Below are 18,983 nucleotides of genomic sequence, written 5' to 3'. Positions count from 1 at the left end.
TTGTTTCACTCTGAGGTCACTCACATTTTTTGTCATGCCCTGTCACACTGTATGATTATTAGAACTGGCATTTGGTTTCAGATTCCAAAGATCTGTGCAGGAAGTTTTACATTATTTACTTTTAATCTTTGACTCATTTAATTCTTTATTTGATCTTGTCAAAAGCATTAAAGGACCTCAGTAGAAGTACAAAGTGACTTGATTTAGAAAACAGAAACAGAAAAATACTTGTATTTTTAGATTGCATCTCAAGATAAATGGCTTCGAGTCGAAATCACATTAAGTCAAAAGGGATTATATCTTTATGCACTCCTAATGTCACTCTCAGCAATTGCTACATGATACAGCTCCATTACAGCCATTAGGACGATTTGCTATAGCCAGGAAAACTATCCCATAATATTTCCATCAGCTCAGGGAGCCCTGTGCAGAGAATTTTTCTTCCAATGACTGCAAGTCATTTAAGTTATGTTTAGAAGATGCATACAAGTAAATTCCTCAAGTTATGTCAATATGAATGACATACTTGATCACACCTCCAGCAGAAGTACTTTTTTTGTTGTGTTTCTCCTCACTTTTCCTGCCGTCATCACCACATCACACCACTGATTGCTCAATTTTATCTTTCCTGTGCTCATTCCAGGATTTTCTAGGAAGGGAGGTGCATGCAGATAGTGTTACTATCACACTGACATTGTGAGAAAGATCTCTTTGCTTCTTCCCATGCTCACATGTTATGTAAGAGAATCCCCCTCTTCATGTAGAAGAATTACTATGTTTCATATAATTTAGACCACCCTGATTTAGGACAATGTTGTTGCTTTATGCACTTATAGACTTTACATTGTGCTAAAATCACGTGTAAATTTGCTAGTTGTCCTTAATAATTCCAGATAAACTCAATAAGGTAAACCAGGAAATCACAGTGAGTGAAAATGGAAACTTGATATTCAGCCACTCCCTGTGTATGCCTCTTCTCTTTCAGGGTTTTCCTGCAAGCATTTTAATGGTGTCATGATTAGACCTTTTACAAATTGTATCAGTAGATAAGTAGATGCTAGAAGAGGACTCATAATGTTTTTTACTCTTCTTCCCTGGAAGCAGTATCAAGGACATCTTGTTTATCCTTGATGGATGTTTGTATAGCCTAGTGTTAAACATCTCCATGGACAGAGGTGCTACAGAACTCTTAGTACACTGATCTAGTGTTTAATTCTCCTTTTTCTTAGAATATTTTCCTAATTAGGGACCAAAAACTCTTTTGCTGCATGTCGAAGTAATTATTTTTTGTGCTATTGCTTATGAGTCTAAAGAACAGTTTCTCACCCTTTGAAACAGCCTTTTGGAATTCAAACTTCTCTAGAATTCAAAAATGCAGTTCTCCCCAGTTTCCCTCTATTGTGTGATTTCTTGACCTCTGATCAGTTTAATTCTACTGTCCTGGACTCCTGATCATACACCAGTGCATTTTGGAAAGTGATCACACGGTATCACAGAATGTTAGGGGCTGAAAGGGACCTCAGAAGATCATCTAGTCCAACCCCCCTGCCGGAGCAGGATCACCTGTACCAGATCACACAGGTGTGCATCCAGGAGGGTTTTAAATATCTGCAGAGAGGGAGACTCCACAACCCCCCTGGGCAGCCTGTTCTGGTGTTGCATCAAGTGACGTAGTAAATAGAACGAAGTATTGCAACCAATTACTCATTACTGCAAGGTACTGTAATAATTATTTTCCTCAACTTGCAGATTTATGTATTCTGTGATGAAATGTATCCTTTCATAGCAACATTGCATATTAGCTAGTAAGCACTATAAACACTTCGTTCTCCACGTTGTGTTTGTTCACCTGATTTTTCAAGTACTTTATGAAAGACTTCATTCTTGCCTTTATTTTATTTATTTTATTTTTTTCCCCCACAGTGTGCTAAATCATTTGAAATTCTGATTGTCATGCTAGGTGCTTGTCATTCGTATTTGCATAGTCACATTGGCAAAGTTTGTGAGTGATCAATTCTCATTAATATACCCAGGATTTTAGGGAAGTGTGTTTGTCATCTTTTTGCGGAGTCCTTTGCAGTCTTTTCTCCACTTGGGCCACTAAGGAGAAAGTTCTTCACAGAGAGAGTTGTTAGACATTGGATTGTGCTGCCCAGGGAGGTGGCTGAGTCACCATCCCTGGAGGTGTTCAAGAGGGGATTGGACGTGGCACTTGGTGACATGGTTTAGTGGTCATGAGGTCTTGGGTGACATGCTGGACTTGATGATCCTTGAGGTTTTCTCCAACCTTATCGATTCTGTGATTCTGTAACAGAAATAAGCTAGTCTGTGTTGAGGTTCCATCACACTAATGAGGGGAGGGCAACTGTTGCTTTTCACTTGGTAAATGACTTTTCCAAGGAAAGTGTTAAATCACACTGTTCCTTGGTATCTATACTGCAGTGCAATAATAAATTATCATCTCATTGAAGTTCCCTCTTGCTCAGGCCTCTCAATATATACGCTTTTTCTTGTTTCATTTACATATGAGTATTCTGGCTATTCTACTACAAACCTGACAATTGATAGAACTTTTCTTCTCCCCTGGTTCCAAATCTTTTGAGAACCCAATTCATGAAAATATCTCCTTGAAGCATTTTAAAAGACATTTAAAACTAATCCTGAGATTTTACAACTAAAGGGGAAAATAACTTCTCTCCTCCTCTCATTCCTGTGCCAAAGTTCACTCTCATACAACAAAAAGAGGTGTCATTGTGCCATGTATTCAGTCAATATCCAGGACACTGCCAGCTCTAGAGATATATTCCTAAAAGGGGAGGTGTGATTTTAAGCATTTTCCTGAATCAGCGATTGCTTAAATGTTTTCTCTAATCAGAGCACAAGTCAGTTTGCATAATTTTTCTATTTTTTTCTTAAAATGCATTCACATTACTTCATTTCTAAGCTGCATATGTTCTTGTATAAATTAATATGTTAAATAAAATTAAAACAGCGCTCTCAGTACCCACATTAGAGGATATCACTTCCCAAATGAGAAATACCACAGAATTGTTATCTTTATTTGCAGTCTTTTGGGTTTCCTTAGTTCATGGCCAGTTGTGTTCCAATTTAAATCAGGTGGGGTTTCTGAGGAGAGCAACATTTTGTGGAAGTCTACATTAGATACTTTAATATATTATACTTTTACTTTGGAAAACTATTTGATACTCTGTCTCCCAGAGCATTATGTGCAAAAATTAGTATGTAGATAAGGCATAGGATACGAATGCAAAGTGAAAAATCCATTCCTCATTTTTCCTGTAGTACTTAGAGATATTGAACTAAGGGTTCTGGTATTCATGAAACAGGCCATGTTCTTTCAGTGAAACCGTGTTGGATTGGTGCACTTAATTCAGATCTGACTTACAGCTTCTCTATGAAGACCAAAACTTGCTTCCTTGTGCATGGGGACCAGGATCAAGCTGAGAAAAAAGATGTAATTAGGTGAGGGATCCAGAGGGTGAGAGCCTTGGGGATATGGTCAGCAGCTACTACTTTTGTCAGGTGCCATCACTGCAGCAGTATCTGCTTTTAGGTGCTTTCTACTCTTCACCAGCAGTAGCAAAAAGGGATTTCAGAGTCATGGTATTTGTAAAGCACTCAGGAAGACCAGGTCTGTGTTACTGCTCTGGTTATGTGATACCACACACAGTGGCTGGTTCTGCCCATTATGAGATCCATGCCTAACAGAGCTGGTTAAAGCAATACCATTCTCTAGTATAGACAGGGTGTATCACAGATTGCAGCACATGAAACAACCAACTTCTCGTACAGCTGTCAGAGCACCAGTGGCACTGCTCTGATGTGCTCTAGCAGGCTGGGAATATGCAATCAGTCTTGTTTTATTGTGAGCACAAAATGCTACCCCTCAGCTCTGGCTGTGGAGGTGATAAGGCAGCGCACCAGGTCTATTTATAACTATAACCTTTAGAGAGTTTGTTATCAGGACTAAGCTCAACAACAGGGTAACACTATGGGGCTGCATCTCCATGGGGTGTTGGTGCAACACATTGTCACAGTGACATGGTATAATGCAGTGTTTTCATGGCATATACTGGCTCATATCACTTACAGATAGAGAGCACAATACCACTAAGTGCTCTGGGGGCAGGATGCTGTCTCCTCTCAGATTTCCTATCCGGCATTATTACAGTACTACACTAAATTGTACTTAAAAGCATCAGGATGAGCAGAAATATCCTGAAGCACAGTGAGAAAGCAAGCTTTTAATGATATTTCATTCTTCCAGCAATATTCTCTATGAAGATTTACTGTATACCTTGCACAGATTCACAGATGACATTGGGTTGGAAGGGACCCTCAAAAGTCATCTTGTCTAAGGTATATCTATAGTGATCTGATAAAAGTAGAGAGTGTGACTGAATTCTGTTATTTAATGATGTGCTTGCAACAGCAATTTTTGTTTTGTTAGCTTGAAAAAAAGGCAGAGGGAAAAACCCACCAGTCTTCCTCTATCAACAGGCTTGAGCCTTTCTTCCTATACATAGACAAAGCAAGCATCTTCACTAGTCTTAGGCTGCTTCCAACTATTGCATGTCCAATAACCCAATGCAACTTTTGAAGCTTTAAATATGGGGTAATTCACCAACTACAACTACTGGACAAAACTTTCAGGGAAAAACCCATACTGTGTCTGTGAAAGCTTTAGAATATCTCACTTTTTGTTCTTCCTTGTTTTCATTTTTTCTCTCCCCATTTTCACACCTTTTATTCTGCCCCCTTCCCACCCCTCCTTTTTTTTTTTCACTTTTTCCTTGATCTTCCTTCCTTTATGCCTCTTTTCACTCCTCTATCATTATAGACTTCCCCTTGCCTTCACTCTTTTATATGAAGATTTCAGTCCTTTGATAGAGGTGGAGCAGATGCTCTTACAGAAGGCAGAGACATTCATCATGCTGTAAGCGAAAGTCTCTGATTCCAGTATTCATCCAAGACTGGGGGGCTACACATTGCAGTTCAGCTCCTGAGACCGGAGAAATTGCTAGTGACTTCAGAGACTGCATCTGGGTGGGGACCTGGCAAGGTGCAACCAGTGACCACGGGAGATTGCTGCGAGGTTTTGTTAATCAATATACACAGAAACTTCCAGAGATATAAGAGCAGAATTAAATTCTCCTTATCACAGCAGAGCAAACCTGTGTTCAAGTGCACCAGGGGCCGCAGAAGGCTTTCAAAAGGAATGTTTTTACATTGCAAGGAGATTTGTATTCATTAGGTAGTCTCTAGGACCACTGGTTCACTCTAATAAGCATTTTGATAAAAGAGGTCATGTCCCCAGAGGATGTCTGATTGGGACATGTCATTTCTCCTATAAAAGATGATTACAATAGGCAGATACTGACTGACTTCTAACAGTCTTAAGGTGACAGTCTTTTGTTTAAAAACTAAACAAATGAATACACATCTCCTTCAAGGTTGTTCAGTGCTGATGAAAGTTATTAGACTGATGACTCTGAGAACCAATGTCTGCTGCCTCACAGCACAGGTACTGTTGATGTGACAAAACGTTGCATATTTAGCAGCATTTAGCAGAGTTCAAATCCCCATCCAGGAACAATCCCAAAAGCTGATATATTATGTCTTTCAGTTCTTCTATTACAGGTAGTGCCAGAAAACATTGCCATGCTGCTGCATATGCTTCGGTCCATGATCTCCATGTAGCCATTAGTCCTGGTATGACCATTAGAGTAGATAACCCACCCTACAATTTAGTATTAAGAGATTTCAGAAGTGAGTGTAAAGTGAGAAAGGATGTAGCTAAATTATTTCTGGGAGTCATCTCTTTACTGAACTCTCTCCCTGTATCACCTGGCTAGAAGTGGACTCCCTTGTCTCCTGCCTGGGTGTTGTGTATGTCATGTAATCAAGATATCGTAGGATCGATCATGAGCCTGGGACATGAGGATGTTGCCCATATCATGGGTCTCAGGAGGACATACCAGGACATCCAGTCCTCACTTGCTTTCATTAGAGACAGTAGTGCTTGCACACTGCCTTTACAAGATGAAGGGATTTTTAGCTGTGCTCTCAGAAACAACGAGATGAAGCTTACTAAGTGAAAGAGAGTTTGAAAAGAAATCTGCAAAGCAGAGGAGGAAAACTCTCCGTTGATGCCCCCACAGAAGACTGAATTCAGTAAAATACAGGATGATAGAAAATATCAAGTGTAAATAAATCAAAGCTTGCCCCAACTTGTCCTCCTCATCCTGCTGTTTATTCAGCATATACACTTTAAATGTCAAAATTTAAATAATTCTTCTCGTGGTGGGGTTGTGAAGTGTTCATAAGACAGTGACACAGACACCACACAGAACACAGACATTCATCTGTCTTCAGCTTCTTCCTTCTCATTTGCAACTTTCTTACATTCCCAAATAATTATTTTTTCAATGCTGGAATCCTAACTCTCATTTACCCTCACTGATCAATCTCTTGACTTTAGTATTTCAGTCCACCTTTCAAAATCTGCATGTTTTTTACTACACCATCCTATTAGTATGAACACAAGAAAAAAACTAGAGTTTGATGTTCTATTCAATCATTTTCCTTTCATTCTTCTGTGATGTTTTTATTTCTTTCCTAATATTGTGTTGTCTTGAAATTTACATCTGTATGCTAACCTGTAAGATGGATGATAATAGACAACTGTTTACACCAGGCAAACCTGTCAACTAAATGACAGTAAAAAGAAAAAAAAAGGAGAAAATGCACCTTGTTAGACTGACACAATTGTTTAAATAAAATAACTGCAGGAAAGTAGCTATACACTAGCACAAGTAACATTTTCAAATTAGCTCTATTCCATATGTGATGGAGAAACATAGGAACCCAAATATCTTTTGGAATTCGATGAGAATTGCAATACTCCACTGCTCTTTTAAATTCATATCATCCTGGAAAAGTTAGGCATGCTTTATTTTTTTTTCTCTTTTTCATTTTTATTTGGAGGATAAAAAAAATATGATCTCTCCAAGTATGTTTTCACTGGGAGTCATCAGGCTGGTGCAAGTTGCTGTGCCATCTAGTGACACTAGGAGTAGATCATTGTAGTCCTGCTGCAGGTGCTTTCAAGGCACCTTTGCATAGAGGTTGACAGTCCTATACAACAAAAACTTGATTTCACATTTGCAAACATGGCTAAAATACAAATTGTTATTCCCATGGCTCTCATTTCAGACAACATTAAAGAATAAAAGGACAGGAGTAGAACCTGGAACATATTTTGCTTTTAATTGTCTCCTCAGAATTACAGATGCTCAACATATTATTTATTGATGTTTAAAAAGGTTACACAGTTGCATTTCTTTTCTTAAGAGAGTAATTTCTAATTCTATGAATTCTATGAATAGTTAACTTTTCTCTCCTTTTCCCTCCAGAAAGGTGTCCTTGTGAATTGTCTTGTGTATTTTCATTAAATTAAAAGGATTGTTTGGTCAGGGGGTTTTTGTTTGATCTGGTTTGGTTTTCCCTTACTTTCAATATTTACTTACCCAATCCATACTTTTTTATTCCAGTTATGTTTGAATGGACAAAAGATATTAAAACTCCTATCTAGAAAAGCAGCATTAGTTCTAGTCCTGCACTTTGATAAGCTCCCTCATATTGGGCACACCTTGGAAATTGCAGTTATATTTGTTTATGACTGGGGATTATGAGGCAAGCTTTCTGTTCATATAATCAATGGATTTCCCCAGTTGTGTAGTGGAATTTTTGCCAAGAGGGGATTTGGCAGAGAGTCAGGTTGACACAACTAGAAAGAAATCATAATGAATTGAAGAGAATTTCCTTATATTTACTGTTAGAGGGGAGGAGACAAATGGCCAGTGATATGATCTAATTTAATTTCACCCACAATCTCTCAGATAAAAACATAAGTTTCTTTTTTAATATGAGTCAGCTTGTCAGAAAAAAAGACCATTCAAAATCCACAACTGACTCTTCTTAGTGACCTTTCCCCTTGAATTTCAGGTAGCCTTGAAACATTGGCATTGATGGTGCAGAGGATTTGCAACATGCTCGTTACTGATAAGGTTTTGTCCTCTGTGCTTCCATAGTAGGAAGCACCCACCTCAATCTTAAACTAGAACCAGCAATCAAGTTGTCACTTGCATGACATTTACCTGCCTCTGGCAAGATGAGAGAAGCGATGTTTCCTCTGAAAATTTTCTGCAGCAGTGTTTCCAAATATAAATTAGCCAGAACAGACATCTTTCATTTGATTAAATAAATTAGACTTCTAATGTCAGGTCAGGCCATGCAGACTAAGTATAGAGAAAACAATCTAATAAGATCCTTAATCACACAGATTTCCTGAGAAAGGGGTCTGAGACTACAAAGACTAACCTCAGTTATGAGGCAGTTCCACACACCCTCTTATGTCATGGCTAAGAGCTGCCTCTTCCAGGCATTGCTGCTCATTAAAAAGAACACTCTTTGCCTTCTTTAGAGATAGTGTTTGTTGCAGCCACTTTTTCTTTGATGACTTTTGGAAACACATAAAGGGACAAAGGACTTGACTGCTTGCTTATAATGAAGCATTATCTTCATAAGACCATTTCCTTAGCTCTGTGATCCCTGTTGTACGTACAAATAACGTCTGCTCTGAGTCCTAAGGTGTAGGGCTTTGGATAGAGATGGCCTTCAGCCTCACACATGAAGGTAGGAAGGTTTTGTACTCTGGATGATGCCCCTCTCCATAACTCAATGGGAATGAAAAAGTCCAAATTATGCTAGAAATGCAAGAAGAAACCTCCTTTGAGGTATGCCAACCCTGTCACCCACGATAATTTAAGGGATAATTTAGTAACTGAGAGGAGTGACAAAAGTGGAGTGTGTGGGACCAGCCCTCCATTACTAAAAGTAAATTAAGTAAGGTTCAGATGTGACTTTGTATGTTATACAGTCAAGGATCCTTGACTGTTAAACATCCCCAGATTCATCCATGCTTTATCACCCTCTGTAGCAAAGGGCTGAAAGAACAAATCAGTCCCAAGTGCTTCCTTGTTTGTAGTATGTAGTTTCTTCCCGGCTGACCATCGCATGTGTGTTTAAGATGTGATAGTTGGCATTCCACAACTGTGGTGATATTGAAATTCCACAGGGAACATGATATTTTCTCACAATTCATTATTATCCATATATTGTCTGGAAGGAGACTTTGAATGCTTAGGTCTAATATAGAATCGTAGAATCATAGAATCGTAGAATCATAGAATCATAGAATCAGTCAGGGTTGGAAGGAACCACAAGGATCATCTAGTTCCAAGCCCCCTGCCATGGGCAGGGACACCTCACACTAGATCAGGCTGGCCAGAGCCTCGTCCAGCCTAGCCTTAAACACCTCCAGGGATATAACACCATCATCTGCATTATCACAATCCTAAATTCTGCATCTTGGTGAAGATTTAAAAAGCAACAGAAACAGAAGGGGATTCTCTATGTGTCAAATTCAGTGGGGAATTTTCCTCCAAAGTTTCACTTTGTATGGTCAAACTCTTTTTTTCAAACACACCAATTTATATTTTGTTAAACAAAAATTCATTTTTTACCCTTTTAAACAAGCAATGTACACTACAACGCTGTAAATTCTTGTACAAACCTAAACCCTTGAGTAACTCCTAACTGAAAACTACTTTGAAATACTTTCTAAATGTTTAAGGTAATCCTCTCATAGCAATATCCAAGGTCCTTGTCCCTCCTTACATTCTTCTCTTACTTGGTCACTCATGTTCAATGAATATTTTGAAGGCAGCCATTTATTGCAAGCTAACAGTTATTCCAATAGGAATATTAATTATGCAGAAATGTGAATAGTAAAATTCATTTTCCTGAAGATAGTCTGCCAAATGCATTTTAACTAGTTACAGCTGCTTAATTAATTACAAACACTTAAGCCTTCATAAACCAGAACTGAATTTGACAATTGCTGTAAACAGTGGAATTAACATGGTCTTTGTGAAACTTAGGTTTTTCTAACACTGTCAAGAATCTAAAGGATGTATTTTCCCTTTTAGACCAGATGCAGTATCTGGAATTGTACTGATTCTTGTAATTCAAGGATTTTTCATGAGTATCAATCATATTTTCCCTGCAAACATTAAACCAGCCATAAATTGTGATGTCAAATTGGCTTCAAGAAAATAAACAGTCTAAAAGGGTAGCTCAGTCTTTTGTATCTGTAATGATCAGTACATAGTACAGAAGCTTTTGACTCACAAAGCACCTTTTGGTTTGCTTCTACAAAGACTCTTACATGTAAAGGTATGTCTTAGGGCACTTTGAAATGCAAACTTTTTGTAGGAGATGATGTGCTGTTCTCCTCATGCTCTCTTAGCTTCACAGCATCAAAACTGGGTTCCAAACTGTACTCTGTCATTGATTTCCTGAGTTCTTTTTTGGAAAAATGGTCAGAGCACTAACTTTAATTCACACTATCTATGAAAAAGATCGGTGTCCTTGATGCTTATACCCATAGGGAGTTTCTCAGTACAAATTAATTGTAACCGGAGTTTGCATGTGTCACTTTCTTTCTTCACTTCAAGGAGGAATCACAGACATGAAGTCTCTTTTATATTATACTTCCAGATGTGTAAAGTTCATATTCTAAGATATCAAAAATATCTATGACTGGCCTTGTGAATTAGTGTGCTATGTTCTGGATGTCTTCCCCAGATGTGCTGCAGAAATCTCTTGAAGATGAAAATGTAGCTCTCTCTGACTTTGTCCCTTAATTATTGCCCTGTAATAAGTAAGTTTTATCACAAACAGTAATGTTTATTTTCTTCCATCTTCTCAATATAGTTGATAAGCTCATTGAGAAGAGTTTCCTTCTTCAAATACTAAAGGGCAAGATGTTCAGGCACTGACATAATTGAATTAAAGCCACAATGGAGTTACGCTGCTTTGTCTGAGCTGGTGGGTTTTGCCTTGAAAATTTTGCTGATTCCTGCAAGGTCTGTGATCCCAGAGTGAGGAAGAAATCTGTTCTTCCCTGAAACAGACATAACTAATGGCACCAGTTCAGACAAATAGCACATCGAAAATCTTTACTCTCCAGGACTTTGATATGTTTAATATCATCTTCTCCATTCACCCTGCACCTCCTCACCTTGTTGATTTCTATTAGATTCTGAAAAGTTAATAACACTGTCAAGACAATCATGCAGTTACTAGACAGTGTCAGTTCCTATGTCTTTGCCTTACCCAGCTTTACTTTTGGAGCAAGTGCACTGTCTATATACACTGGAGACTTAGATTAATCTCTCTATTACAATCACTGTTTGGCCATGAACTGCGTTACCTGAAAGTAATTGAAACTTGGAGAAACCTGTGGTTGTGGATACATGAGAATGCTAATGAACTCCAGCTCCTTCTCCATCCATAAGCTCCTGAAAAAGTAATTCTTGTTGAGGGAAAAGCTCACATTCAGATTAGGCTTTGGCTTCAAGTTAAGACTGGTGTTTGATTAGTGGAAGTAAAAGGTTTATCTAAAATGAGAAATGACCTTAATATTAACCTACAACTCAAAAAAAAAATCCATTTTCAATTATGAAAAGATTTGGTTCATGTGTACATTTGTCCTTTTGTTATTATTATGCCAACAGAGAAAAATAAAGACTGTTCTCATCAATTTAGTTCAGAGCAAAAGAAACAAGTACTCCTAAAAATGCCAGGGAAAGAAGTGATCAAGATTTCAAGGAATGAGGCCATAAACATTTCAAATTTTGGTAAAGAAAGAGGAGAGCTATTCACTAAATTAATTTCTATTGTATTTTGATTCATTGTGACAAAATAAGTGATTTTCATGAGATTTTCAGTAGAATTTGTTTATCAAGGTTCAGAGAAAGTCAATTTCTCTTCAGGTAAAATTCTGAACTCTTGGATGCTTATCTAAATTCACTTAAGCACTTTAAAGGTTACCTACTGCAAATTCAACTCAAAACTTGAAGAAAAAAAAAAAGGAAAAAAAAAAGAGAAAAGAAGTTGATAAAAAGTTCAAACAGATCACCTGTTCTGTGTTATCTTACTTCAGTGGGAGGGTAGACAAGATTACCTCCAGAAGTCTCTTACAACCTCAACCATTCTGTGATTCTATGATTATTCTTTTTAATTCTAGTATCCTAAGATCTCCCTGATGTTTTAAAAAGTACAATATTTTCTTTTTTATTCTGATATTGACTCCTTATGTGGCACCTTCACTGGTGGTGCAATGTGTCTTGTGATTTTGAAGGTTAAGTTAGTATGCACACTTTGGCTCTACTGCCACCCTTCTCCCAACAGCCTTTCCAGATGATATATACTATGATGACTATACAAGCAGTGTGTGGGCTGCTGTCCCAGCCCTGGCAGTATTTGGCAGTCATTGGTAATTCAGAAGGACTTCAGAGACCAAAACTACAATGAATAGGGAATAAGTGTTCCAACACACTTCTGTCTCCTCTTTTCAATCATTTTTGGCTACAGCCCTAGCATTTCTGAGTCCAGAAACCTCTCTTTCTAACTACACATCACAACTGCTTTTCAAGCATGGGCAAAAGCCAGCTAGTCATTTAGGCTCACTGTGAGTTTGAGTCCAGGTGTACTCACCAGTAGAAATATCCAAAAGACAGAAATGTTGAATACCTGAAGACCTGTACTCGTGTTATCCCTCAGTATAGGTTTAAATATTCCATGCCTGCATCTTGAATTGGGAGCTATTACTACAGATTAAACCCTTCAACTGCTTTGTCTCCACATATCTCAAAAAACAGAGCTCTGTAGACAACAGGTGTCTTAGATGGGCTTCAGCAAGCATGAAACAAGGTGCAGTGGATGTTATTGAAGTGGAATATAAAAATCTTCACCGTTGTGATATAAGCAAACAAAGAATGTGGATACTAAGTGTTCTTCTCCACAAATCTAAATTAGAACAGCACATCCTACCCCATTCTCACACCTGCTTGAAGGAATAGCACAGAGAGAGCCCTGAAAGCATTTATAGTGATTCACATAATCACATAACTCGTCTGGTTGAAAGAGACCTTAAACATCATCCAGTCCAACCCTCAACCCAGCACTGAAAGGTCAGCACTAACCCATACAAGGCAGGATGCCATTGCCTTTCTTGGCTACCTGTGCACACTGCTGACTCATATTTAGTCAGCTGTCAACCAATACCCCCAGGTCCCTCTCCCAGTCACAGCTTTCCAACCACACATCCCCAAGTCTGTCGCTTACCATGGGATTGTTGTGACCCATGTGGAGGATCTGGTGCTTGGCCTTGTTAAACTTCATACAATTAACCTTGGCCCATCAGTCTAACCAGTCCAGATCCCTTTATAAAGCTTCACTACCCTCTAGCAGATTGACACAGCCACAGAGCTTTGTGATATCTGCAAACTTACTGAGGTTGCACCCAATCCCCTCATCCAGATCATTGGTAAAGATACTAAAGATAAGGCCCCAGTACTGAACCCTGGGGACACTAGTAGTGACTGGCTGCCAGCCAGATTTAGCTCTATTCATTTCTCATTTCCATGCAGATGTGTCTGAATTCCCTTGTATAATAGGACCAATTGTGACTGTGCACCTTTCCACTGTTAGAGAGCTATTAACAATGATTAATTGAAACAAAGAAGCAGAAAGATTTCAGCAGCCAAAACATTAGCAGCAAGCATGTAAGAATTCTTCGTTACAACGCATGTGCAGAGAAACAGTGATTTGCACAGGATAATGGAGCTGGCACCTACCTGAACTCTGCTGTTAAACGTTTTCTGGAGTTTGTGTCTATAAAATGTTATCGTACCTGACAGCAACTACTACTGCTACTTAGCTCTTGTTGTAAGAGTTCCTTTGAACTGTCATGCATGAACAAAATGCCTCTCATCCTAACCCAGAGGAAAAGAAGGTGAAAGGATTATGGGCCCAACTTAAACAAGTGGACACACAGAGGAGTCACAAACATTTGTATTTTGTAATGAGGCTGTCTTAACTTTAACTTCAGTATACTTCTCCCTGATAAAGTATTCAAATTAGAAAAGCGTATCATTATTTACACGCAGAGTCATATACACAAATGTGCACTATATGCATGTATAGATGCATGTATATGTACATACAGACTTAATGGGCAGGTGGGAGTGAACTGAGTTATGAGTTAGGAAGCCTGACTCATCACTGTTTTTCTTCAGTGTTATGCTGGTGTAATATAATATATTTTCATGTGGGCATGCCAATATAAAAGCAGATTAATATAGAAAGCATCTATATATAAATCTATACATGCAGTACAGGGGAAGGCCACAGAAGTAGTAGTGTTCACTTCTGGAGTCCAAATATCTTTATATTGATCCTATGTTTCTTCTAGGAATTCAGTATCATGATTCTCATGAGAACATTCATGGCACTGAGAGGTACTCACAACACATAGCAAAGGAGTAGTGCTAAGAGGCCTACCACTTATCACTAACTTAATGCTGTGATACTGTACTCATAGGCTTCAGACCACAGGAGCATCAGACATTAAATTTCATTATCATCTCTGACAAAACATAGTTCAGGTGTTAAAGTCTGTTGGTCAGGAAAAGGATTCTGCCTTGCTCTCTGTATCAGCAAGTTGGGGCAAGGAAACTGTTCTTTGGGGGCCACAGGAGTTTTCCCTTCTCTCAACATCCCCTACAAATTACACAGCTGAAAACTACAGAGTTTAATAGAAGAGAATTTTGATCAAACTCCTTAATCCAAATAACTGCAGAAGAGAAACTGCAGTAGTAGAGAATAGAATTGCTGCCAGGAAAATGAAAACAGGTTTTAAAAAGAGAAGCACCAAGAGTGGAACAACAGCTTCGGTGGAACTGTGTTGCATTGACCAGCCCTTCCTTGGGGGAGTTTAACATCTTCACAGGTTTAGCAGATCGTTATTGAAAGTACAGCTCCATCCTGCCATGCCTGTAGTTGACACATAGTATCTAGTTCTGTATAATCAGGATTTCTCTGGGACTCAGTGGGCCAGCAAGCCTAAGGCTTTTACATCTGAAGAGGAGAGGATGTTTTAAAAGCAGAGCAAGGATAACCTGTTGAATGAACACCAGCATCTAGTCCCAGTATGGGAGAAGAGGAAGAACAAGTGTGCATAGGAATTAGGACTAGATACACTCACCCCCTAAAGGAGAATCTTTCACTTCTGAACACACTGTTGAGTTTTTGGGGTCAAGAAGTTTCAGTGTTGCTTCTTCAGCCTTTGAACTGTGCTGCATGGAACTGCAGGGATGTGAGTAAGAAGGAGGGAATAGGGAAGGCTGGGGTCTTGAAGGAAGTGTTTGTCTAACCCAACAGGTGGTCAATTTACAGTGTTTTTCCTCAAGCAAATTTCCGTAGAGGACAATTCAGCTTGCGTTTGAACCATAACTTGAATTGTGAGAGTATATGAGTTTTTCCACTTGTAAACTGTGACAGACTTCTCCATTTATCTTTACTATTACTTTCATTTTGAATGTAACAGCCAAATGTCCCAGAACATCGAAATAGAACCTTATATTTCACACAGCCTTCACTCAGAAGTCAAATTTATTTCAAAAAGGCTCCATATTTGCAGAAACAGGGTGTGAGAGATGGTAAATAAGCTTTGAATAAAATCAAAGCATGTTGTGTGGGTAGAGCTTTGCAGGGAACTGCTCATGCTGCTGCTGTTAAAATTCCTCTAATCCACTCCTGGTTACCATAACCTTCACCAGTTTCATTAACTTGGCTGTAAAATCTGCAAATTCAAACCTATCTGCTTCATTTAGTTACAGAAGAGCTTTCAGAAAGGTCTTTGTATACAAATGATTTTCTAAACTGTAATATATATAGCAATATTCTACACAGTTGCCAGTAAGAGCAACTAAATCCAGACCATAAAAGAGCAGTTCTACTCACTCATTCCAATCACACAAACAATGAAGGGGGATATAAACAAGGCAGGCAAACACTTCTAAAATGGAGCTGGGTAACCCAGAAGGATGGAAGGGTAAATGAAAGGTCAGTGCTAATTTGAAAACTAAAAGGGTTTCTTGATGTTATTTCACTGTGTAGTTTAATATGTCTGAAAGTACAGTAGCTGTAGCCTGCAGCTGGAGGAAATAAAACCCCAAATCCTAATTATAGTTTACTCTGTGGTCAAACTCTTCAGTCACATCTGATCTGGTTTCCCTCATTGTCATCCTTGTATTTTGTCACTGAAAAACACAAAATTCCTTCATGTTGTCTCAGATGGCTCTGCTGGAGGGCAGCACTGTGGGGCATCCTTGTGCTTCACCTTGTGCCATTCATTCCCACTATTAAAAATCAGCATAAATCTGCAACTTCCAGGGCCAATGGGAAGTTGTCTGCTGGCATGAAACACTTCAGAGTTTTGTACAGGCCAAATTTAGGAGGGAAGAAATCAAACTGGGAGGAGGTAAAAAAGTGTTAATTAAAATATCACATTTCTGTCATGAGTGATGTGTGTGTTTAAACCAAATCAGAGAACACATACATATGTAGCCTCTGCTGGCATTAGATACAAGCTTGTGGGACAAATATCTGTGATCAATGCAGAGAGGTTAGTGCCTTCAGAGAGAGACTCTGAGGAAGTGCCTAACTTATGTGCTCAAAGCCACCTTGCAGATGCTCCCTTCTCCTTTAGCTCTAGAGAAGACCACAAAGACAAGCCAGAAAGTGGGAATAATGAATCCCCTCTACTTCTTTCCTATTCATCTTGCTCTTGCTCATATATAATAGTAGTTTCTCAGGGAACATCACTAGTACAGGGTTCACCCAGGTTATCAAAGATGGAGACATGCAATTAAAACCGAAAAAATCTCAGTGTCTTATAAAGTTGCAGCTCATCAACTGATTAGTGGTAACTTGTTAAGCCTCAGTAACTCAATTGCTTCTGCTTACGTGTATGTACTGTCACAGGTAGCTTGATTCCTCAGGAGCTAGCTTCCCTTGGGCAGACATGGTTGAGTTGCAAACGCTGAAGCTGCAGGGAAAGACTGTAGAGTGGCACGCTCTGTACAGAGATTAGCAGCAAGTGGCTGAATTCCCCTTTGCTGGTTTGAAAACAAGCATTACTCAACCTTCAGCTTGGGCCTGTGACAAACCAGCTAATCAGATCTGTCGCAGTATCACAGGCTGCATGCCATCTGTTAGCAAGCCTCCACACCCAGACATGCAAGACCCCAAGCACTTTAGTTCATCCTCCATCACAAATGCAAAACATGGCAAAGGTGGCTAAACCGTTGCTTAATTCAAGTCAGTGACCGCTCTGTAGGTGCAGGAGTTCAGCCAGGAGCAGTGCTGCAGTTATAGCTTACGCTAACGCTTCACTGAGGACAAGCCCTCCTCGGAGAAAGATTAAGCTGCAGTGGCGCCCAGCCTCTTATCACTTGAAAGAACACCCGCAGGATTTTTAATGCATTTTAATTCACACCATTAACTAATTTCGTTTACCTTTGCTGCACGTCCCCAGGCAGCCTGAAATGAGGGTTAGCACACCATGAGCTACCTGCCCACGGTGGCAGAGGTGAGACGAAGCCTCCTTGAAATCTGAAAGGTGGAATTCATTGTGCTGCAGAACTTTCTCATCCAAATAAGCCAAGGTAATTAAAATAAATCAAGTAACCGGAACATTTCATTTCATCAATTTTTGCTTTTTGGGATTGTTGTTAAAATAAGATTTTCCAGTTCCGCATATGTTCACCTGCGATCAAAACCAAGATTTTAGTTCCTATTACCAGTGTATTAGGCTCCATTTCCACACTGAAACAAGATTTTCTCTTCCTTTATTTCCCACAGTGTTAAATTAACACCTGAGAATAAAGACAGCACTACTATAATTTATCCAAAGTACTCTAAAGAAAATGAAATCTGGGCACAGTAAGAAAATATGTTGACCAGGGTGTCAGCAATAATCCTTGGGCCAATATTTTTAAATTAAAACAAGTGATTTTCTGAGTTCATGCAGAAAGATGTGACATCTTTCTAAAATGCACATTTATCAACACAGCCCTTCCCTGGCACACTGCAGGAAGAGCTCTTGTATGGACGTGCCTGCATATGTGTTCTCTATATCTTCGGAGAACCAAGTGAGAGTGCAAGAGAAGAAAGAAATCGTAAAAAAAAAAAATCTAATTTAATCTTTTCCTTACAATTATAGAATACCAAATAAAGAAAAAGGAAAATAAAACACAAACACGGTGGTTTTCCTAGGACTTCGATAGAACATTAAAAAAATCTTTTTCTTCTCTCCAAAAAAAACCCAACACCGATGCTTCCATTCGTCAGAAGTACTGTAGAAACCTTTGAATATCAAATACAGCAGCCTCTCAAGATTAATAATATTCTCTTTAATCAAGAGAGAAAACATTTTGCTGTTCCAATATTTCCAAATTGAGATTCTTTTCCACTTTCTTTAATGTGAAAAGATTTAAGATGTCAAAATTTTATCAGCGTCTGGGTTGAAAGCTAATTATTAATATTTCCTACAGGAAAATAATTAATCTTCCACATTCTTCTGACTGAAAAGCTATTCAGACCAATGTGTGTTTTTATAGCATGCAGGCTTTGAAGTACTTGAATATCCTCTTGTCCTGTCCAGACTTGGTTTATGTTCTGTGTAAGCAAAGGCTCTTGACCTCCATTTTTCAGCTCTCCTCAGAATCCACACTCTCAAGGGAAAAACTCTCAAAGAGATAATAAGGCAACAGAAATGATATAATGTTAAATCTCAGTAAAAAATTGGACAGATAAATGGACTACTGCCTGCATTAGTTGGTCTTAATTAGTTACAATTGTTAACAGGTTAAAGAAGTCAATAGTCTAAAGGGAAATACTGAGTTGGCAAAACTAGTTCATGGCAGTGGTCAGGTTAGTCAAGACAGAATGAGTTCCAAAGTACTCCTAGAGAATTACATTACACACCA

Source organism: Indicator indicator, chromosome 14 (assembly GCF_027791375.1).
Source record: "Indicator indicator isolate 239-I01 chromosome 14, UM_Iind_1.1, whole genome shotgun sequence".
NCBI lineage: Eukaryota > Metazoa > Chordata > Aves > Piciformes > Indicatoridae > Indicator > Indicator indicator.
This window is presented reverse-complemented; position numbering follows the sequence as displayed.